The sequence below is a fragment of the Bos grunniens genome, chromosome 18 (genome assembly GCF_055505025.1).
Source record: "Bos grunniens cultivar Pamir isolate PY7600 chromosome 18, Bosgru_T2T1.0, whole genome shotgun sequence".
NCBI lineage: Eukaryota > Metazoa > Chordata > Mammalia > Artiodactyla > Bovidae > Bos > Bos grunniens.
In genome coordinates this window covers 53,992,865-54,002,157 of record NC_141182.1, presented here as the reverse complement: position 1 = coordinate 54,002,157, position 9,293 = coordinate 53,992,865, and the positions used below count along the sequence as shown (strand labels likewise).

General features: G+C 52.0%; 1 long non-coding RNA gene across 1 annotated transcript; it reads left to right on the top strand.

Moving 5' to 3' along the window:
* The first annotated feature begins 2,986 nt into the window (after nucleotides 1-2,986).
* On the top strand, nucleotides 2,987-3,379 carry LOC147354099 (uncharacterized). The gene is made up of 2 exons (XR_015146216.1): nucleotides 2,987-3,105; nucleotides 3,214-3,379. It is a non-coding gene; the product is annotated as an uncharacterized LOC147354099 (long non-coding RNA).
* Nucleotides 3,380-9,293: the final 5,914 nt, after the last annotated feature.

Sequence of the window (9,293 nt, the reverse complement as noted above, 5' to 3'; positions counted from 1 at the left end):
TCTTTGTTTGTATTTTGTGCTTCCCTAGTGGCTCAGACGGTAAAGAATCTGCCCGCAATGCGGGAGACCCAGATTTCATTAGATCCCTGGGTTGGGAAGACCCCCTGGAGAAGGGAATGGCTACACACTCCAGTATTCTTATCTGGAAAATTCCATGGACAGGGGAGCCTGGCAGGTTACAGTCCACTGGGTCGAAAAGAGTCAGACAGGACTGAGTGACTAACACAACAGGTAGAAGAGCAGACACTGCTAAATGCTTTTGTTAATTTAGTTGAGATGAGACTTTTGATTTCTTTCTTTAAAAAAATTATTTATTTATTTATTTTTGGCTGCACTGGGTCTTCATTGCTGTGCTCGGGCTTTCTCTAATTGTGGCGAGTCGGCTCTAGAGCGCAAGCTCAGTAGTTGTGGTATATGGGATCCTGCCAGATCAGGGATGGAACCCATTTTCCCTGCATTGGCAGACTGATTCTTAACCACTGCACCACCAGGGAGGTCTGAGTCTTTCAATTTCTTTATCTAAAAGCAAGTCTAGAAAAGACTTGGGCCTTTATTTCGTAATGTTTGTGGAAAGATAGAAGTAATCTTTTCCTGGTTTGATAGAGAAGACCTACAGTTATTTATTCTCTAAAAAAAAAAAATACACAAAGGCTATTTAGTCTTGCTATCACCATGGCAACAAATAATCAAGGAAGACAGCCAATCAGAAACCTAGGCTTCTTTGAGAGGTTATTTTTCTTTGGAAATTGCAACAATTTCTATGAGAATCTCCAAGACCCCTATTCAAAATCTCTTTCCCAGGACAGGCTTGAATGAACAGAGAACAGAGGAGGTTGTTAACAGAAAAATTCACTCAAGCCTTCTGGTTGTAAAGGAAAATAAGATGAATGTTTTGGGTTTATTTGCAATCTGTCGATTTATCGAAGCTGATTTGATTTACTGATTGATTTATTGTCTTTTGGCTATACCAGATGGCTTGTGGGGATATTGGTTCCCCAACCAGTGTCCTTGATAGCGAAAGCACAGAGCCCTAACCGCTGGACTGCCAGGGAGTTCCCTTGCCTGAAGTTGATTCTTTAGAAGGATTTACGATGCAGAATAGAATCCCTCTCATTGAAAGTACAGGAGAGAAGGGACATCTTTATCTCTCTCGCTTTCTTTTAATGTTTAAAAATTATTTTTGCCCTGTGCATGAATTCACCTCGGTCATTAATAATGTTGATTGGATAATCTGACAATCACTTCTAACCTCTTCCCATGTATTGCTATGATACTATAATAGGTGATGGACAGGGAGGCCTGGCATGCTGCAGTCCATGGGGTCACAAAGAGTTGGACAAGACTGAACTGAACTGATAATAACTAAAAAGGTCAGCGCCACTGTTTTCCAGACCCACATGCAGCTACCGGTATGTGGTAACCTAGTTCTGGGCAATGAGTGTGCTGGAAGCTTTGGGGAATTATTTTTGCTGCTGGATAAAAGAGTAGAGCATGAGAGGAAAAGACTCTGTCATCACCCCTACCTCCCTGCTTTTTTTCTGGTTGTATGAGAAGGTGATGTCTGGAGCTTGGCAGCCACTTTGTAACCTTAAGGCAACAAGGAGGAAGGCAAAAGCCCACAAGTGGAGAAATCGATTCTTGGTTCTCAGTAACACACTTGATTAAATCCGGAAGCCTCTTTCCTCCAAAATTTTAATTAAAAAGCTGAGAAATGTCCTTATTGTTTACGTGTGCTGTCAGTTTGGTTATCTGTAACTTGTAGCCAAGACACCCCAGACTGAGCCATGTTCCTTTCCAGATTATGCTAGAGCAGGGCTCCCAAGCTCAAATATCCACAGAGACCAGGTAGCTGATGTGAAAATGAAGCTACTATAACCTTATTTTCCTTTTATTTGCATAAACTTATAAAAGGAAGAAAAAAAAGCACACATCCATTTCTTAATGCCAGGAGACTCCCCACTTTCTGGACAAAGTGAGTTAATCATAACAGGATCAGTGATGCTTTCATCAGGGAGTTAAGTATTTGCAGCCAGAGCAATGAGCTTTACTTCCTATTTTAAAAACATGCAATGGATAAATAAAATTTCCCACCCCCAACATTTAGAACATGCTTTGCAGGGTGAAGAGTTACATTCCAGAAGAGATCAACCGAAAACAGTGGGGTTAAAGTGGCCCCTGCTAGGCAATCTTCTCATTCATTCATTCATTTATCCATTCATTCAGCTAACACTTATCTTCTTCTCGGTGCCACACATAGTTCAAGGCGATGGGGACACAGCAGCGAACAATCAGGCACTGGTTCCTGTTTGTTTGGATCTCACATTCTTGAAACCTAATTAGAACCTTTCCCCACCTGTCTGGGAAAGATTTGTGTCAACAGTCTCTCCAGGGGACTTCCCTGGTTGTCCGGTGGTTAAGACTCTGTGCTTCCAATGCAGGGGGTGTGGGTTCAATCCCTGGTCGGGGAACTAAGATCCTTTATGCCTCATGGTATGCCTCCCCCCAAAAAAATAAAACCACAACAGTCTTTCCAGGCCAAAGTTTCTGATTGTTATGTGCTGACTTGTGTCATTCCCCAAATTCGTATGTTGAAATCCTAACTCCAGCACCTCAAAATGTGACTGTATTTGGAGATAGGATGCTTAGAGAGGCGATTATGTTAAAATGAGCTTAAATTGGATTAACGGGTCCTAATCCGATAGGACTGGTGGTATAAGAAGAGGAAGTTAGGGCACAGACCCAGGGCAGACACAAGGGGACACAAGGAGAAGTCGCCTGCAAGGGAAGGAGAGAGGCCGCAGAAGAAACCAACCCCTGCTGACAGCTTGATCTCAGACTCCGGCCTTCAGAACTATGAGAAAATTAATTTCTGTTGTTTCAGCCACCGAGGCTGTGGTGTTTTGTTCTGGCAGCCCAAGCAAACAAATACATCCAACAGCACTTCTAAAAATTTCTTAATTTTAATTTATTTATTTAGTTGCATTGGGTCTTAACACAGGGTGTAGGCCTACTCGCCTCAAGGCATGTGGAATCTTGGTTCTGCATCAATGCTCGAACATACCTCCCCTGCATTGGAAGGTGGATTCTTAACTACTGGACCACCAGGTAAGTCCCCCCATCAGCACCTTTGAAACTTGGGGCCAATGGTTTCAATCCTAGTTCTAATCAATGCAGAATCTAAGTACTTGAGACTTATTTTTTTTTAATTTCCAGGAATACCCTAACGATCCAGTGGTTAGGATTCTGCACTTCCACTGCAGGGGGCATGGGTTTGATTCCTGGTTGGAGAACTAAGATCCCACATGCTGTGTGCTGTGGTGCTGTCCAAAAAACAAAACAAAACAAAACAACCCTGGATTAAAAAAATTCCACAAAAAGATGAGTCATTTATCACATGCATACGCACCCAAGTTTTCTGTCGACTATTCTATGAATTGTCTGTACATGCTTCCTATTTATCCTGTGAAGTCCTTCTCTGAACTGTTCCCCAAAGGCTTCGGATTTCTTCACTTTCCTGGGGCATAGTAAGCCCAAATCACAAATATGTAGTATTTGATTGGGTTTCCCAGGTGGCACTAGAAGTAAAGAACCCACCTGCCAGTGAAGGAGACGCAGATTCAATCCCCCTGGGTCAGGAAGATCCCCTGGACGGGGGCATGGCAACCCACTCCAATATTCTTGCCTGGAGAAGCCCATGGACAGTGGAGCCTGGCAGGCTACAGTCCATGGGGTTGCAAAGAGTCGGACACGACTGCAGCGACTTAGCATGCGGCAGTATTTGATTCTTTCAGCCATTAGATCTAAATCTTCTGCTACAAGGGATCTGTTCTGGGTGGGGTTCTTTACCCTCCATCAAATGGTATAGTGTAGATAAGGGGTGTACAGACTCTCAGTGCTTCAGCTGGGATGGTCAACTGCAGCGTCTGCCCACGACCTCTCCATGTGGCTTAGGCTTCCCAAAACTTAGCAGCTGGGTTTTCCAAGACACTTTCCCAAGAGCAAGTGTTCCAAGAGTCAGTAAGCAGAAGCTGGCAGCCTTAAAATGTCACCACCGCTTTCTTCTTAATAAACTCCATCTCCAGATGGGGAGGCCACTAGATAAGGAATTTGCACTTACCTTTAGCTCATCACATTAATCTAGTAATTTTACACGCATTAGCTCAATCAGTTCTCAAATAACCTCCTCACGATGTTGACATCACCATTCCATCATTTTTACAGAAGAGGTTCTGAGATGTTGAGTGGTCTCTGGTCTGGGCAGCCCTGCTGTTGTGTCATCATCGTCCAGCAGAGGGCGCTCCACACCCAGTCCCCCTCCTATTTCTCTGGCTCCTAATAGCCGCAAAGCCAAGGCTTATGTTCACCTCCTGCCTGTGAAAAAGTCAAAGTGTCAGTCGCTCAGTCGTGCCCGACTCTTTGCAACCCTATGGACCGTAGCCCGCCAGTCTCCTCTGTCCATGGAATACTCCACGCCTGGGGCTATATTAAATGCATTTCTTGGACGATCACAGCTAAACTTCACAAGAACATCTGAGGTTGAATTTTACAGATGAGGATGTTGAGGCTCAGGGAGGTAAGGGCCAAGGTCGCCCCCATAGTCAGTGGCAGTTGAAGGGCTCAGCTGAGGACAGCCTGATCCCCAAACTTGCTATCCCAGGAAGGTTCCTGCAGCGCAGAGGGGGTCCCATCTCCCAGCACGACCCAGACAGCAACTCCCAAGTTGGCTTCTGTCCCTGGGCATCCAAGGTGGGGCTTGGACAGTCCAGCCGGGCTGTGGGGACACACCCAGGCCTTTGTGCCTCCCTGGAGATGTGCGGGGGTGAGGGGATGCCTCCTGACCTCCTGGGGATGGGATCTTGGTCACAGATACACAGATGGCTCCAGGATAAGAGGACCTGGAAGAGCAGAGATGGAGATGGTGATTCAGGGAAAACTTCGCGATGGACAGTGGGGGCTGGTGCCCACGTCACCACAGGGATGAGAACACATCCCAAAAGCATCTGCACTTGAGACAGTGTGTGCTGATGCTCTGCAGAGCCAGGCTGGGCTATCTGGGTGGACTCTAGGGCTAGGCTGCACTCCCTCCTGGGAACATTTCCTCCCCTCCTAAAGACAGGCCTTGGGGCAGCTTCAACACCGGCCCAGACCAGCCTCAGCCCCTCACAAGTCCCTGCTAAGGGTCCCTTCTGGCATTTAATTCACCCAGATGCTGAACTGGGGAAACCTATCCCCTTAAATTATCACCTTAAGTCAGGGGCTACAAATCAGTGCTGGGGGTGCAGAGTGGACAGCCAGCCAGGGACCCACAGACCTGTGGGAAGGGCGATGCCCATCATTGCTACTGAGAAAACCTGGAAATCTGGATTTTCCGTGAACGGCTCTGAATTGAAAATCTTTGCAAATAATTAAGGTTTCTGTTAAACACTATGCAGGTCGAGTGACAGATTCAGCCTGTGGACACCAGCAGGAGGCCTTGGCGCTGAGAAGCTGGTGCGTTTGTTCCAGCTGCACTTCAGATGGGCAGTGTCTTTCCCTCTCCCCCTTCCCCTCCTCCCCTGCTCCTGGTGCCCTGGTCCCCACCCCTCCCTTCCCCTCCCCCACCTCTTCTCCCCTCCCCCAGGAGCACAACCCCTGCCTCTCAGGCTTCTCTGCCTGGAATCCTCTCCTCCCCCAGCAGGAGGTTCAGCCTCCTGGCTCAGCTGCACCCTGACACTCCCCTTGCCCGGCTGGAACCTTCATCACACAGGCTAGTCCCCATCAGACTGGGGTGGCGGACGCTGGCCAGAAGCATGAGTGTGGAACGAACCAGGGCTCCAGGAAGATATGGAAGAACGCCCTGGCCCTGTTGGCCTCCCCCGGTGCCCGGTGTCCACGGACACACTCACCCCTGTGCTAAGCTGGGAGACCCAAAGCCAAGCCGGCTGGGTGGGCCCTGAGACCGTCCCGTCACCTGGGGCTGCTGCCTCCGCGGGCGCTCATTACACGTTACATTCTTCTTGCATCAGGATCGCCCGCGCCACCTTTCTGGGACTGAAAGGACCAGAGAGCGAGCGGTGGGCGGCGCGCACAACTGAGCCGGAATGCATGGTTCGGCCAGAGCTGCCACCGCGGCGGGGAGGGCGGAGGGGGCGCCAAGCTGGGACCCCACCGGCAGCTGCAGCCTCGCCCCCTCGGGGCGGCCCTAGCGGCACATGGGGTGCAGCCTCCTGCCCCAACCAGTCGTCTTCCCACGCGCCGGCTTGGAGCCCGCGGGCAGCTGAGCCCTGGGCCGGCCCCGGCCTGCGTCCCGACTGCCGCACGCCCCTTCCTGCTCTTGCTTCCCGCCGTCTCCTCCTGGGTTTTCGGTCTCGGGAGGGCGCCCCTCCAGCCTCGGCCGCCGCTCCCCTCCTCTCGGGTTTTGCGGGTTCCCAGACGGGGCTGGAGCTGACGCCGCCTGCTCGACCCAGGGCCCTGCAGGCCGTGCGGGCCCGCTTGGTCCAGGGGTTTCCTGGACGCCCGGTCCTCGGACTCGGACTCCGCTCTCCGTGTCCTTCGACGCCCCCTCGGAGCGTGTGTCCTAAAACCCTTCCGACGCCTCCTTTGACTACCAGTTCCCGCGGGCCTCCTGCAACGCCAAGACCTCCCCCACGTGGCCTTTGGACAATTTCAACCTCCTTTTCCTTTTTTCCCCTCCATCACCTCAGCCACGTCTTAGGTCGCCCGGAACGCCACGAGCTCCAGGAACGCCCCCCCCCCCCAATCTTCCTCCTCATCCCCCCAGCTCCGCAGCGCGCCCCGGGGAGCCTTCTTGCCCTTGGAGGGGGTCTGGGGCTCAGTCTTGGTGGAGATGCATTCATTCCAGCAGGTTCCCCGCCGTTTCAGGCCTTCCTCAGGACCACGGTGACCACTTGACAGGCTGCCTCTTCCACCTTCATGCGATTCGAAGGTGTCCTCCGCCATGACGGACAAAACCTGGAGCAGGGCCTCTTGTCTTCCTTGTTCCTCAGCCCAGCGACTCCACCACAGAAACCATTTTCAACATCTCCCCACGAGTTTTGATATCTGATGAAATCCCATGGGCCACGATGGCTAGAGCTTGGGGTCCTCCACATCCTTCTGGGTGACCTGGCTGTCTCATTTCTAGGACTCACCTCCGGAAGAGTCACTGCCCTTGAGGGTCTCATCAGGTGTGTCCCTCTCAAGCACAAGAGCCACCAGGTCAGGATGCCGCTTCTGGCTCCTCTGATGGTCAAGCTTATCAAATCCAAGGGCTCTTTCTCTGTCACCTCCTTCTTGGTTTTGTCCAAAAGAGTCACATGGCCAAGAACTCCATGGGACTCTCTGCCTCATTCACGTCTCTGCAGGCCTTCCTTGCAGCCTGTCTGGAGTATCGTGTGCAGCACACTGTCCTTGTCATTTGTCCCTGCTCAGGTCCTCCTTTTCCACCTCTGCCATCCTGAGGCCCAGGCTCTGATGGAAGAAGGGTCCTTAGAATCACTTTTTGCAGAGGTACGTGGCTGCCCTCCTCGGCCCCTCTTTTGGCCTCTGGCTCTATTTCTGTGACCCTCCCCCTACCACCCGTGCTAGCCTTGCTGGCTGCACCAGAAAGGGGGACCTGGGTCTTCTAATTAGGAGGGGTGTCCCCGGGGCCCTGGCCGCTGTAGCCTGTGGGGCCTTGCAACCAGCAGCTATCGTTTGATCTGCCTCAGGACTCTCATGTCCTCTGTGCGATCCTTGTACAGAATCCTCCAGACGCTGTCCTTGTCTGGGATCTCCTTAGGAATGGTGGCATGATTAATGTCCTCCACAAACTCTACCAGGGTGCCCTTGGCCTTCTTGTCCCTCGCAGCTCTCATGTTCTGGGCAGAAAGACCGGCTGCAGGATGGCTTTGACAGCTGCCTGCTCCGGGTCCTCTGGGGAGCCCCCTGCACTAGTTGGGGCCTCCTGGATGACCAACCACAACTCTCCCTCCTGCTCCAGCCAAGTGTGACCCACGCAGCCCCTCCCAATCCCCCAGTTTCTTCGGAGAGCATCAGAGCTGGCAGCAGACTGGCTCCCGGGGCGCTGGCACCCCTCCCTCTCCCATTGGCTACCTCCGGTTCCATGGCAACTGCTTTTAGGCTGTTGCCAGTGTCTGAGCATTTGTTTTAAGAAACCCAGTGAAAATGGGAAGATGCATTTTGTTGGTTCACTGGACGGGCCTCACACAGAGAACTCCATTCCACTCACTCGGGGACCGAGTCTGGGGGAACCTGGCCTTAATGGGGTGGGGGTGATCAGTCCTCACTCGGGATAATCTGGGTCTGGAGTGAGTTTAATGGTGAGGGCCAGGAGGCGGGGTGTGGACTGAAGCCAATGCTGGGGTGGGGATGCAAGTGGGAAGTCTGGGTCCCGGCAGGACGAAGGGCCCTGAAGGTGGCCAGATGAGACGGAGGCTGAGTCAGGGTCTAGCAGCAGCCCAGGCCTGGGGCAGAGGTACATGTGCTGTCCGGGTTTTACAGCCCTCTGGGCTTGGGGGGGGACCTTCTCTGTAGAGTGGAGCAGGTGTGGGCGGGGCTTGGAGGTCAAGTCCCACCCATGGGAGGGGGCTCAGGCCAGCCCAGATCATTGGAAGATAGTGGCCCACAGGAGGGCGCTTGAATGGTATCTCAATACCTGCCCTATTGACACCCCAAAGGCTCCCCAGTATGGTCAAGGAGACTGCACCCCATGACACCTCCGACCTGCCCCTTCAAACCCTAGGGCCTGCCGTCCCTCCTCCCCTCCCCACACTGTGGTGGTGACCCAGGCCCCAGGCTCCAGGATGGGCCCCAGGTAACGACATTCATCCTCTCCTTCCATCTGGGCAGAATATTAGAGATAAAATCAGCGAATTCGTATACAGGGTTATTGTTACCATCTTGAAACATGTATAATATCATATATGAAACGAGTCGCCAGTCCAGGTTCGATGCACGATACTGGATGCTTGGGGCTGGTGCACTGGGACGACCCAGAGGGATGGTACGGGGAGGGAGGAGGGTTCAGGATGGGGAACACATGTATACCTGTGGCGGATTCATGTTGATATATGGCAAAACCAATACAATATTGTAAAGTTAAACAAAAAAAATCAGCGATTTCTTTCTCCCCAGCCCAGCTGGTGGCCGAACTGTGGGTGTGCACAAGCGCGGTCTGACCTGCAAGCCCAGACAGAGAACTTTCCTGACATTGGGTCTGCTCCGGGGGCAGCAAGACCGCCTTTCCTGCCGCCGTGTTCGCATGAGACCTGGGTCCCCAGGAATGAGGGGCAAGAAGCCTCAGGAACCTCGGC